This window comes from Lagopus muta, chromosome 5, assembly GCF_023343835.1.
Source record: "Lagopus muta isolate bLagMut1 chromosome 5, bLagMut1 primary, whole genome shotgun sequence".
Classification (NCBI taxonomy): Eukaryota; Metazoa; Chordata; class Aves; order Galliformes; family Phasianidae; genus Lagopus; species Lagopus muta.
The window spans coordinates 62,371,641-62,386,090 of NC_064437.1; the positions used below are offsets into that span (position 1 = coordinate 62,371,641).

The 14,450-nt window shown below is 43.2% G+C and overlaps 1 long non-coding RNA gene across 1 annotated transcript; it reads right to left on the reverse strand.

Annotated features, from left to right (window-relative positions):
* LOC125693304 (uncharacterized) lies at positions 1-14,054 on the reverse strand. The gene is made up of 3 exons (XR_007377042.1): positions 13,986-14,054; positions 1,759-1,882; positions 1-1,405 (listed from the first exon to the last, which is right to left on the reverse strand). It is a non-coding gene; the product is annotated as an uncharacterized LOC125693304 (long non-coding RNA).
* Between the last annotated feature and the right edge of the window lie 396 nt (positions 14,055-14,450).

A 14,450-nucleotide genomic window follows, 5' to 3' on the forward strand; every position in this document is an offset into this window, starting at 1 on the left:
TGGTAATATAACAATGCGCTGTAAAGTAGAATGCAATGAATCCCTAAGGAAGAATAATAAAGATTTCTGGCTCTTTTTATTCCTCCCAACAACTCTGCAGTATAAAAAAAGCAAGATAACAATGCAGGCTTGAACTCACTTATCAGAATTTGCAAGTGCTCCAAGTGTTTATCCTCAGTGAGAGCGGGAGGCATCCATTTCTAGCAGATGATTAGGGTCTGCTGCTTTAGCAAGAAACGGCTGTGCTGTTTTTATTTAATTAAACCGCTGCTGTCAATTATGACCTGCAAGCAACAGAAAAGTACTGATGCTGAACTTCATGGGGCACCGTGCAGTCACCAGGGCATCGCAAACTCACTCTGTGCACATCTCTTGGAGGTGGGAGGTGTGAAGCAGGATCAACTCTCCATCTTCCAACTTCTTTCACTTCTTTCAATAAAAGCAGTATGCAGCCAACGTGACGATGTTGACAAAAACATTGCTGTCTGCATCCCAAGTTGCAACATTGCTTTCCTCTCCAATACTTTATGTTTGTCTGTCATTTCCTGTTGACTCAGCAAGTGCTTCCTGTAGCAGGATGCTGCCAGAAATGGGGACTCCACTGCTGGTGAGTGGCCCAGGCACAGCCTTGCAGCCCTTCTTCCTCATTCCCCTTCCTGCAACCCCTTCCCATTGGTTCTGCACCCAGTGCTTGGTTTGATCTCTGCACTTTTCTATTTCAGCAGTGGCCAGCCATGTACTCAGCTGTTTCCCCTACAGCTCATAGCGACAGAAAGGTTTGATGTTCCCAACAGAAAAGGACACAAACAGTCACACTGTGTCCCCACTGCATGGCTGGAGACTTCCTACCGCCTGTTCTGGTTTCCTTTCCTACTGGTCACAGCTGAGCTGGGGCTCCTGGTGCTTTCTGCTGTGAGACAGATGAAAAAGTGACTTCTAGCCAATTTTTCAGGCAAACACCATCTTGCTCTTGCTGCAACTTTGGGCTGGAACTGAAGAGTGCAGCTTGGTTATCAGCTGCTCCAGATGACCTCTCTTCTTCAAAGTCTCCAGAAGAAGTGTTAAGGACAACAATAACTGGCCTTATTTGGTCTTAATCTGGTGTTAGCAGATTTGGATGCAATCTTTTTATTGGTGATGGGGTCACCATCCCTGAGGTTTTCAAAACAAAGGCAGAGGTCACACTGAGTGACATGGCTTAGCAGTGTAGTGGGGACGGGCTGATAGTTGGACTAGCTGACCTTAGTGGTCCTTCCAACCTGAATAATTCTATGATTCTCCGACAAAAGTGGCTGAACTCTTTGGAAGATGCAACCAGAGAAGCCCCACTGACCAGTCTCTCTTTTTGGAGGACAATTTCTCTGTAGGGAACTCTTTCCAGGGGGGTTGAAAGATTTTCCTAAGGCTGCAATTGAAATGGGACACAGCACCAAGCCAGTATGTCAATCACAACTTCATTTTCAGCACTTCAATTCACACTATTTTCACATGTACCTTAAAAACACTGATCCAGTAAATAGTTTCTAAATTATACTGGTTCTTTTAGGGTTCTGAGTAGCTTTTCTGATCTTTTTCCCATTTCAGGTAGTATGCTCATTTTGTATCTGAGATGTTACTTAGAATAATAATAATAATAATAATAATAATAATAATAATAATAATAATAATAATAATAATAATAACAACAACACAAGAAAACAGAGGTGAAAGAGCTACCGCTAAAATTGCACAATTATTTTGTACCCGAGATGCCTTTACCTTTTCCTGACTATTCGAATTCTCTCATCTCTTCATATTACAGATTTAGCTTTCATCCATCCTGGCAGAATCAACAATCTTTTGTATAAGTTCTTTTCAGGGTAAGCCATTTTTGTGATAAGAACTGAAATGGAATGAAGAGAAGATTTGGATTATATTTCTGTGTGCCTGGACTATTGATCTGCTAGTCCAGGAAATGAAAAGTATAATGAAATGAGCGTTATTTATAAATTTGGCCTGGAGAGGGGGTCGGGATGAAGCCAAATACAGGCCGATAATGTGACTCTGCTGGAACTCCAGCCACATCAGAAGATCAAGTTCAGCTGTCAGTAGGACATAAGTTTTGCTTCTGCAACCACAGGGGACCTGGTTTTCTTTGTAATTTACCTCTCTGGAGTTACAACATGGTGTAGAGAGGTGGTCACAGAATCACAGGATGGCTTGGGTTGGAAGGGACCTCAAGGATCATGAAGCTCCAACCCTCTGCCACATGCAGGGCCACCAACCTCCATGTCTAATACTAGACCAGGTTGCACAGTGCCCCATCCAACCTGGCCTTGAACACCTCCAGGGATGGACAGGGCATCCACAGCCTCTCTGGGCAGCTGTTCCAGCACCTCACCACTCTCATAGGAAAGAGCTTCCCCCTGATATCCAACCTCAATCTTCCCTCCTTCAACTTAAACCATTTCCCCTTGTCCTACTATTATCTACCCTTTCAAAGATTGAAAGAGTGGTGCTGCATTCCTGCCTTGAACACATTCACCAAAATCCAGTTTAGATTCCTGTTATTCGACCAGGCCCTTTCCCTCAAGGAAGGTGGAGAAGGTGGTAGAAATCATGAGGCAGATTGGTCTGAGAAAACTCAGTAATGCTCATCTTCCAAGTCTGCCTCCTCTCATCAATATAACTTTGTGCCATAGGTCTTCAAGGTCTGCAGTACTTCCCCTGTGCATTGAGCCATCCCCACAGTCTAGTCAATGGTTATTTTTATTGTGCACTCTGACAGAACGGAACAGTGCAAGAACCATCCATTTTTAACCTCAGGAAGCTCTTCATTAAGCAAACAAATAACTCTCAGCCCCTATTTGGTGTTTGTCACACAACGTGCCTGCCTTCTTCCCTTCCCAGCCTGGTGTGGCAGTTCCACTCAGCTGACAGAACCAATGCATGCCTAATAACTGCAAATCACGTTATGCCTTCTGATGCTCTGGCTTTAGTATGAAAAAAACAGCACCATTTTTATCCTCAGTGAATTTAGTTTGAAATCTTCTGCTATCTCATCAGTACTTTCAGATGTTACCAAGCTGTGTACCACAGGACCAGTTCCCAGTACTACCATGCAGAAACAATTTTATGGCTCAAACACCACCACCCTTGCTAATGGCATTTCTACACCAGAAGGTGCTGGCCAAAATAACGAGCTGTACTTTCTGCTAGCACACATGCTCTGCTCCTGGCTGTGTCCCACCAGGGTACCCAGTGGCCATGGTGCCCTCAGCCTTGAGGACCTTCAGTTGGGAGCTGCCAGCCCCTTCACAAATCCTTCCTGCCCCTGGGGCAAGTGATTTCCCAACTCTCTGAAATGTGCATTATTAATTTTCAAGACTCAGTGTGTCTAAAAGCCAACCACCACACTGGGAAGCATGTCATAAAACAAATATTCCTTTCCTGCTGAAATGCATTATTAAAGCCTCTACGCCATAAATCCCAAGTAGATAACACTCTCCATGGCACCTTGTAAAATAAGCAATTTTCTGCTACCAAGGAAACAAATTCGTTTTCTCAGTCATATCTAAACTCCACCAACACGGTGACAGACATAACATTGCTTCTGAGTTTGTTTCTGACAGCCTCATACATTTCTAACTCTGTCAGCAAGAACAAATGCATGAAGCTTTTCACTTAAAAGAGCTCTGGAGCAAAATAGACTTTCTGGGACCTGGCTCACCCTTCTCTATACCAGACTTTATTCTCTAACATTCCCCCCCCTCCCCATTCCTACTACTGCTCCATTGCAACAGAAGGTATAACTTGAGCTGAGATCAGAAGTTTGCAAATCTGAGAGCTACCTTTTGCAGAAGACAGTGAGGATAGGATTAGAAAGATACATAAATAGCCCAGACTCCAAGAAATAGGCTTTATCACAAATAGAACATGTCAGCACAAAGGTGACAGTGTAGTATATCCTGTGGTAGACAGTGTTGGGGCAGAAAGAGCTTCTGCCTGCTCAGTCATAATTGACCATACATAGCATACCATAACACAAGAGAATCTGATGCCAGCAGATTCAATAGTATTCTTGGCAAATTCTTACTCCACTGTTAATACATGAGAAAAGTAAGCTGCAGGACAGCTCTATACTGTATGGCTTCCATAGCTTTTGCTAGTAAAGGTGTGCAACAGGACCAGAATAAGTTCAGTTTTGTAGCAACAATCTGAGATAATGCATCAATTCTTACTACATCTATTGGGTTCCTAATGAAACTAACACTTTTATTTTGATAAACTGCTAACTTTGTTGTTTCTTCTTTTTTCAACAGCACCACAACAGTGTTTCTTGATTACAATTGCATCACCAAATGATAACTTTTTGTTTTATTTTGGAGTAAAAAAGAAAAGAAGAAATTCCAGTATTTGCCTACAAAGCAAAGCTGCAGACAGGAAAAGAGTCTGAGCAGTTTGGTTTCAAGAACAGAGGATTTATCAAAGACAGAACCAAGTCAAAAGGGAGGAATGAATTCAGTGACAGGATCACACCTTAACATCATACACGTATCTTTTACTCCCTAGCAACTCAAAAAGAGTCACCTGCAGGTTACCAAAAACAGCTTATGAACGTTGGTGTGCTACCTCAGTTCACAGAAGAATGCCAGGCAGGGCTGTGTTTCCACCCTTGGAGCAGTCAGTTCCAGATGTACACCTCCCTCAAAGAAGTCAAGCTGGCACTATCAGTTGTGGCATAGTGCTTGGCTGCCTTTGGCTCCAGTTTGTACTGAAGTTCTAGTATGTCTGATACCACAGCACTCAGCAGTGGCATGACTTCATTCAGACCATAGTAGTCCACTGATAGCCTCCACTTTCCCTGGACCATACAGGTTCCTTGGTTCTACAGTTGATGAACCAGTTGCTTCCCCATTGAGAGGGTGATGCCATAGAGCTTATCAACCTTGCCATCAAAAGAGTGCTTTCATCACTGGGTCTGAAGAAGCATATGAGGGACTGCAGTACCACAGAGATGGGAAGGACAGTGTCCAAGAAGCTAGAGCAAGGCAGTGAAGCATGCTAGGTCTCAGGACTGACCTCTCTTTAGTGCTGTTTTTCCTCTGATAAAACTTGTAACAGTCTACTTCCCTTCTCACTGGGGATGAAGAAACCCAGACCCTATGCTCTTGAGAAAGGGCCACAATGTCACTCAGTCCTGCTACGAAAACCAATTAAAATTCCTTCATCAAAAAAAAAAAATTTAAGAGCACTATTATAAATAATAGTGAAGAAAAACAAAGTTTTCAATTTGTCCAAATGCTTTGACAATGCTGCATTTCATCCTTGCATAAATATTGCTCCTGTAACATGGCCAAGGAATGGCCTTGAGCATCCACAGCGCAAAACACAGATTTGCTCCCATCCAAGTTCCTGAGACCTCTGTACAACTCATGTTTACAGCTGGCATTCCAGCTCTTCGAAAATTGTCCAGCAGCACTTCCTGACAGGGAATCCAAACTGCCATGTCCTGAACTCCTCTGAGCATTTCAAGGGTGGCCAATGCTTTTTTGCAGGGAGAAGTACTTTCTGTACACAAACTAACTAAACTGGAGAGAGAAGGCAAGCTTTTCAAATAAGCCATTCCTTTCAGGATGTCTGGCCTTGCATGCCTGGGTGCTTATCTGTTGTCTTATGCTGATCCAACATAAGATAAACTTTCTGCTCCAAAAAAGCTATTGCTTCACTTGAACTCTAGATGATCATGCTTGAAATACCATGACTGAGACAAAAAGAAGGGAATCTGTTTAAACAAAGAGACTAACTTTTCCCATCATTTTGTATAATACAATGTTTCTACTGCATCACCTGTAGTCTTCACTTCAGCTTCTCCAGCCTGCATGAGAGTGATGGTGAGGTATTGGAACAGGGCGCCCAGGGAGGTGGTTGGGTCACCATCCCAGGAGGTGTCCAAGAAAAGGGCAATGTCCCATTGAGTGACATGGTTTAGTGGTGTGGTGGTGATGGGTCAATGGTTGGATTTGATGATCTTAGCAGTCTTCCCAATCTTAATGATTCTCTGATGGAGGGAAACTCCAGGAAAAGTCCAGTAAGAAGTGGTATCGGGAAGGAGGTGCCTCAGCTTTGAAATTTCCACTGGAGCTTTGATTTCTGTGTCTCACTCGATACGATTTCTCACTGCTAGGCTCAAGTCTTTCTATGATGGTTCTAGAAACACTTCAAGTGAGGGTTCAACCAGCACTTGTGAAAATTGATGTGAAATTAATAAAATTCACATGGTGCTGGAAAACACAGGTTGAAGCTTGAAGACCTGCAGGCATTTAATGATTCTGCCATTTCATAACCCAAGAGCTTCAGACTCATAGATAAAATTAGAGATGGAGTTAAAATTAAAAATCCCTTTGCACTAGCTCTTTGATTTTGACGGAGTGTGGACCCAGACTAGACTTTTCATTTCAAGCCGGTGCTTAGTTACAGTGTTAACTAATCTAAAGTTTGGGAAGTCACCCACAGGAAGAGCTGCCAAAGAGCTACCTAACTTCCCAAGTGGAGCTTCTTCCTTCTACACACCCACAAGCTAAGAGGAAAACCTCCAATAAAGCACAGGTATCTTCTAGCTGAGATTCTTGAGTGTGCACTGCGTAACTTGGACAGTTCTCCAGCTTGTTGCTGCTTTAGAAGGATGCTTTGGTGCAGCAGATGCATGCAGGCTGTTCATCATACCTATAGATATCTGCAGATGGTTTTGTACTCATAAACTCTTGAATATTGGAAGCTTCTGAACATGCCTGCTTGATACCAAAGAAGGAAAATAGTGGGAGCACTATCTGCCGAGGAATGTGTAGAAGTTTTGTAATAGCCAGTGCTGTTAATATGTCTGAGAAATAAATTAATAGATATTTTAATGAGCAAAGTTGACCTTACTGCATCTTCCTGCATAGAAAAGTCTGCAGGCTCATAACACTTATTTTTCAAATCTCCGTCGTTCAGCTATAGGAGGAAAAACCTCGCATACTTATGGCTCACTATAATGCCAGGTATGCAACACCCAACTTATTTAGAAATTCTGGTCATCAAACCTACCCCAGAGAGAGATAGAGGAAGGAAAAGGGAGAGAGAGTGAGCTGTTCATAGCCATAACCCACAGGAAACATGTACTTGCAAGAGAAGATTTAATCTTAAAAGACGTGGTAGTAAAAATGCCCACCTACTTCTCTGATTTCACGTGCAACCCAGCCTCACTGGTGTGTGCTATGTCATCCCAAAGAATCGCTTCCCAAAAGCCAAGGAGGAAGATTTTATAGATGCTATTCTTCAATTGGTTTCCTATTGTAGTCCTTGTTTTCTGCAGGAGCTGGAGGGCGAACACAGGTCTCTGTTGCACAATTGCTTTCATGATCCATGCTTATAATTTTCTATGTCAACTACAGTTCAAGGAAGTAAGAAAATTGAGATTAACTGCTTTAACCAGACAACTTTTCTCAGGTTAAAGCAAGCTGTGAGTAACACTGCTGTATGAATTAAAAGGCTCTTATCCATACACAATAGACTAGGACAAAAGGATAATAACCAGATCTGAATCCTGTATCTATCTAAGCAGTTCTTCGCCTCATCTGTGGCTTTTCTATTTAACTTTGCTCCTCACCACCCTCTGTGGGTGGATGCATCACCACTGACCTCTTAAAATTAGCGCTCATGGAGGACTGAGGTGACAGAAAATGCAGAAGTTTCACAACAGAAATTGTGAAATTGAAGCTTGTCTTTATTCTGGCACCGGAGCCAGGCAGAAAGATGGTCTGATTAATGAAAGACACAGCCTGATTACTTGTGACTTTAGGATCCTTTCCAAAATTCACATGGGTTACAAATGGTCGGTGTCCTACCCTTCCAAGATTTAACCAAGTTTACCACCCCAAGGTCTTCCTCTCAATTATTTGCTGCTCTCTGGACAATACTAAACAAAATATTTTGGAAAGAACTGAAATTATTGGCAACACATATGGGGAAAAAAAATGGAAACAGGGCCTGAACTTCAGGTACTTGGGCACCAATATTTTATTTCTGAGTGTGTGAGGAACAGAGGCATGGACCCTGCTAGGACTGTCTGCACTAGAGAGAGGTATAGGATTTTCCTCTGTCCTGTATGAGTGTGCTTTCCTTAGCAAAGCCTCAAGAACTGAGACAGCAGCTCTGCTCCACAAAGGAGCCCACTATTAAACGTCTGACATCTCTCTGCCATTAAAAGCATTTGCTGGTAAAAGCTAGCATAGCCAGTGAGTTTTAAGTGTGGATGAGCTACAGGTTATCAACAGGCATCACTACATCCAAGCAATGGATCTAGTCTAATTATTCTGTTCTTCAAGGTCAGGAAATGGTGAAACAATGAAACTGTTGCAGGAAAGCATGCTTTTATGTAATGCTCCTCTCAGCTGTGAACCAAGAACTCTGAGAGTAGCCTGGAGGAGATCAGTGTCTTTCATCCACTTCCAAGAAAGTCTGGAAACACTCACACTTAAGCTTGCTAAGTATGCTCTAACCTTTTCTCCCTTTTCATTCTATTGCTGTGGTCTCTCCACATGAGACTTCTTCCTGTTTATTAGTTTGCTTTCTTGTATGAAAAGATGAGAATTGCTGAGATGCTTCCCTCAGCCTCTAATGGAGTTGCTATGAGCAGGAGAACGTTGCTCTGAACTTCAATTTGCTTCACAATATCTTAGTAGATGTGAAATCCTCTGATGTCACCTTTACTGCCTATACCTGCTGCCCTGTGAGCAGGATCCTCACTTCACTTGCTTCTCTTCTCTGGTATTTGCTGTCTTCAAACATTTTAATAAAAAGGTGCTTAATCTTAATAAAGACATTAACTGCTACGCCCATAGGTTTATAACTGGAAAACAGGAAGACAGTGAAGATAAGATCTCACTTTATGAAAAGTACATGAGCATGGTAGGACCCAGTGCTGAGCTGGTACTGCAGCTCCAAACCCATCATCACAGCTGGCCAGGCTCCCACACAACACACCAAACAGAATCCATCCTCAGGTAGCATCACTCAGCCAGGCTAGTAGAAGTAAAATTTAATTGAAGGACAGCAGCTTATTTGATTGTTGAGCTGTAACTGGATGTGTAAGAGGTGCATCACTTTGCATTTTGAGATGCCAACTTTTATAGAGCTGCTGCTCCTGGTTGAGCAGCTTATAAGCACGCTGGCATAGTTACTGTCAATGCATTTCAATTCCACTCACAACATTTTTTGCACATTTGTGCACAGACAGGGACACTGCCCTGAAGCACTCTTCACAGGAAAAGGGCACAGGAAGCCAAAACGGTGACAGGGAGAAGGAGAAAGTGCTTCCCAGGAAACCAAGGAAAAAGTGATCATGTCATGTACCCTGTAATTAGCAGCACTAGAGTGCGCTTGTTGTTTCTGCAGGCTGGATTCATCCAGCAGCTGGGAAAGTAAAAGCTCACAACAGGAATTATAGAATCATTGAGGTGGGAAAAGACTATTAAGATCACCAATTCCAACCCATCCCACCATGCCCATGACCACATCCCTCAGTACCACATCTGCACAGTTCCTGAATACCTCCAGGAAGGGGGGACCCTGCCACCTCCCTGTGTGGCCTGTTCTAAGCATTACCACTCTTTCTGAGAAGAAATTTTTCCTGATATCCAAATTGAAGGACAGGAGAACCCATTGGCAGATGTTGCTCAGCTGCCCATTGGCAATGCCTGCATGAGGCAGCTGAATCCCAAAGGTAGAAAATGAAGGGTACCCACTTTGGGCAGCTCCAGCACTCAGCTTTCTTTTGGTGCCAGGGGCATCGAGTCCTGTGTTTGCCATAGGAAGCCACAAGAGCTGGATGTGCCTCTGGGAAACTGTGTTTGCTATGAAAAACCAAAAGCCAGGAGGGGCCGATCTCCTGCTCCTACCCAAGCACCTCCCGAGGCCACCCTGGGCAGTAGGATCTGGCTCTGAGCAGAGCTGGGCTCTCCAACAGCAAGCCAGCCTATAATTAAAGACCTGCCATTTTCTACTTTCCTACACTTAAAACATCTGTAAGCATAATTATAGTGCACCATTTAAACAGCTTAATACGATGCAGGCGCTCTTCTTTGCTGAGAGATGGCTTTTAACAGCCTGTTGTACAGTTGGATTTACAGATAAGGCCAGAAGTGCACCTAATTATCTCTCTGCTGGCAGCTGCTATACTTAAACTTACATTTTCATAGCAACACGTGGGGCTTTTTGTTCTGCCTCATGATGACTCCTATTCCCTATTAATGCTTAATTCGCCATGCACCAATTTAAAAAGTAGGGATACAGACCTGAGCCAGGTCTCCCACTAGCCAATTAACTGCAAATAACGATAGGGAGCCTGGTGCCGTGTCCTTACACATTCCCACCTCATTACTTTAAACGGTGCTGATGGCACTCTGTTAGCTGAAAAGGATGTTTAATGCCGGTTTAGCAGATTTTTTGCTGAAAAACAAACTGCTTGCATAGATTGTGATATCTGTAGTGAAGTAAAGGGTACTGGGAAGGAGAATGAGTGCATTTCATGGCTAGAGCTCAGCTCACAATTCTACAGCCTTCAGCGTCTCAGCCATGCCTCTCTTAAACTGAAGGAACCAAGGTTTCTCAAGATAAGAGACTGTTTTTAATCTCAAATTGAAAGATTAGATAGACCATAGACTCATAGAATGGTTTGGTTTTGAATGGAGCTTCAAGCCCAACCAGATCCATGCCCAGCTGTGGGCTGGTTGCTCCCTACCAGCTCAGTTTGCCCAAGGCCCCAGCCAGTCTTGGGCACCTCCAGAGCTGGGACAACCACAGCTTCTCTGTTCCAGCACCTCATCACAAGATATATGGGATAAACTGGGTGATCCCATAAGGGTGGGAGGATCTGGAGTTTCTTCCTTTGCTGAAAAAGGTGCTGATCAGCACGAAAGTAAAAAGCAGAACTGTGAGAGTTTCTGTCTTCACAAAGTCTGAGGTTTTTTGTTGGTGGGTTTTTTTTTTGTTTTGTTTTGTTTTGCATGGGAATCAGACAGAAAGAGAAGAGCAGCTGTCTGAATAAGAAACTGGCCAGGAATAGCAAATTTCGTGAATAAACTTCAGTCATGCAGGAAGAGGTCAAATCTGGGCTGGGGAAGAGGATTCAGAGAGAATTAAGTTCCAGGATGCTGGATGCTAATGTGCTTGAGAGTAGAGAAAGAGAGATGAAGAAATCAACGCTTGTAAAATTAAAATGAAATATTACAAAAAGCAATTGCGAAAAGCAATTGCAAGAGCAAAATGAAAACTTGCAGAGAGAGAGGGAGAGAAAAATGAGCAGAGGAAGTAGGCTGCTCCGTGCGGCTTCTGCTCTCCTGTTCGCCTGCCAAGTGGTGGCTGCTAGAGGAGCAAACGTGAGCACTGCTGTTCCCCGAGCAGATGGGCACATCGCAGCACACTGCACTCAGGCAGCATAGGAGCTTGGGTTTGGATTTGTGGGTTTTGTTTTGTTTTTTTCATCTCTCATGATAACAGCCCTCAGTAGCTGCTGGTCCCCTGGGTGACTGTGCGAGCTTCCTGTGACGAGTCCTCTCTTGCATCTACTTTCCTTCGTCAGAGACAAACACTCATCACCATGAGATTGTGCAATTGTGTAAGCCAGCTGCCAGAAAAGCTGCTTCTGACCTGACCACAGGTGACCTCTGGAGCCATCCTTCAGATCTCATCCAGGCTACAACATGGTGGCTGCCCCATAGGTATAGAATCATGAAATAGAATCATAGAACGGCTTGGGTTGGAAGGGACCTCAAACATCATCAAGCTCCAAACCCCCTGCCACATGCAAGGCCACCAACCTCCATATCTAATACTAGCCCAGGTTGCCCAGGGCCCCATCCAACCTGGCCTTGAACACCCCCAGGGACAGGGCATCCACAGCCTCTCTGAGCAGCCTGTTCCAGTACCTCACCACTCTCTCTGTGAAGAGCTTCCCCCTGATATCCAATCAAAATCTTTCCTTCAACTTAAACCCATTTCCTTCATCCTCACCCATGAAAGCCTTAGGTTGTACATCCACGATGACTTTGATCCCTAGAATTCTGAATGCCAGAACTTGCATCCCAGCAGTCCTACTAAGAAGATTCCTGTACAGCCATGCATGACGTAAATACATATTTATTGAATTTCATAAAAGATTTGGACTATCAGAAATGACACTCTCCTCTGTCCAGCAGTGAAACATTTTTAAACGCATTCTTCCAAAAAGAAGAATTATACAGAGACTGTATTTTCATACCCGTCAAACTGGGAAGGTTTTTCATCCAATTACTTTTTGCCTGTAAGACCAGTGAAAACTAGAAATCACATGCTACCAGAGTTATACAGATGAATGGATGCATTTTTACATGGATTCTTTTTGGAAACATATGGTTAGGATGACAGGTTCCCAAGAATTTGAAAGTCTGTATTAAAATAAATGACATAAATAAGACGTGCCTAATCTCTGGCTAGATTCTTATCAGACCTGAGTTCTGTTGTGGTTCAAGCCACATGAAAAACATTTTTTTATTTATTTATTTTAAGCCTAAATCTTGCTCTCCTACTATAAATGGAACTAAAAGTATTTTTTAAAATAACTTCTCTTCTTACTAATTCATTAAATATTAATTTTCTCTGACTGTATTTTTTTATGTCAGTTGACCCACAATAAAACAGGATATCCTGCAGGTGAGAATCCAATTGCTGTCCCCACCTAACAGCTTCAACATAGGTCTGAACATTAAGTGGTCTGAGTCTGCCTCTGCACGGCTGCTGCCACACTGTGTGACCATACATAAGTCAACCTCCAAAACTCAGACATCCTAATTGAAAAATGAAGATAGTTCCCTCCTAGCTCACAGGAAGTTGTGATCTCTAACCAAATAGAGTGAAAAGATATCACTTTGAACAACAAAGAGGCACCATAAAAGAACAAATTCCATTCCTCAGACTCGGGGAAAACTCAGTGTTGACCTCAATATCTAAGAAATACAGAAAGGAAATTTCTGTTTGCGAAAGCAGAGAACTGCACACGTCAGCAGATGATATAGGCTCATAAAATGCTGATCGTTTTTCAAGGGTCTGAAGAGAATATCCTCCGCAGATACTTTGTGTACCATGATTCACATTTTAAAAGGCATGAATAAGCCTTGAAAGAAAATTTGGGCTACTTGCATGGCTTCATTCAGCTATCTGTGAAAAAAGAATTCTCATCTATCAGTCTGTCTTAGCTGCCTTTGATCCAGAAACCGCAGCGATCCATGAGGTGTGCCACCTACATCCTGCTCCATAGGAGCAGTGCTCCATTTTGCTTAGGAAAAGAATTGACCTTAGATGGACTTCCCTAGTATGTGCATTGAAATCAGTTATGCATGCTTTATAAGAGGAAGCTGGAGAATAGGAACAGCTTGGGAAGAATTGCTTGAAGACTCTGACCTATCCAGGTTAATTGTAGCTGCAAGAAATATTTATGCTATTTGGCAATAGTTTATTACAAAAATCCTTCTCTGTATCTTTGACCTTATGTAGAAACTGCTCAGTAGGAATATTGTATCAGGAAACAGTAATACTGAATACAAATTGCCTCTGAATTGCAGATGTTATTAGAAAGGAAATCACATTATCATATGCAATTCTACTATGAAGTAATGGATTGTGTTTCCTCAGTCAATTATCCCACTGGGAAGCAATCATCACAGCTCACACACATGGTCACCAGTCTCAGTGCCTGAAGGCTGAAGGATGAGCTCCAACACTAAAAGTACTACGTGCAACATGGCTGGCTCCCCAAGCCAGCCAGTGTGGTACATCATAGAATCACCAAGGTTGGAAAGGACCTCCAAGACGATCCACCTATCACCAGGTATTTCCTGTTGTATGGCAAAAGAAAGCAATAACTAAGCCTTCCAGCAGGATGCAAACCCCACAGACCAACAGCAGGTAAAAAAGAAGGAAAATTGACTCACCCCTTCCAACAACCAGCAGTAATTCAAGAAGAGTACAATCTCTATCCAAAAAGACACTACACCCTCAGCTGCTGACCCTTAAATGAGGGTGAGGAGGGATGGATCTATGCTCCACCTCTTGCAGTCACTTAGGTGCATTGCTTGCACCTGAACGCTGTGGGTTAGCCTGGTGCTCAATGATAGGTTCAGGCTGTGACCTGGCAATTCTGCTGCACCCACTAAACCATGTTCTTCAGTACAGCATCTAAACACTCCTTGAACACCTCCAGAGTCGGTGACTCCACCACTCCCTGAGCAGCCCACCTCAGCTCCTGAGCACTCTTTTGGAGAAGTCGTTTTTCCTCATTTCCAATCTGAATCTCCCCTGGCACAACGTGAGGCCATAGATTCCTCTTGGCAAAAGTACAGTCATTCTTCTTCCTGGTCAGTCCAGAGAGATTTCATTCATGACCACACGTTTCACAT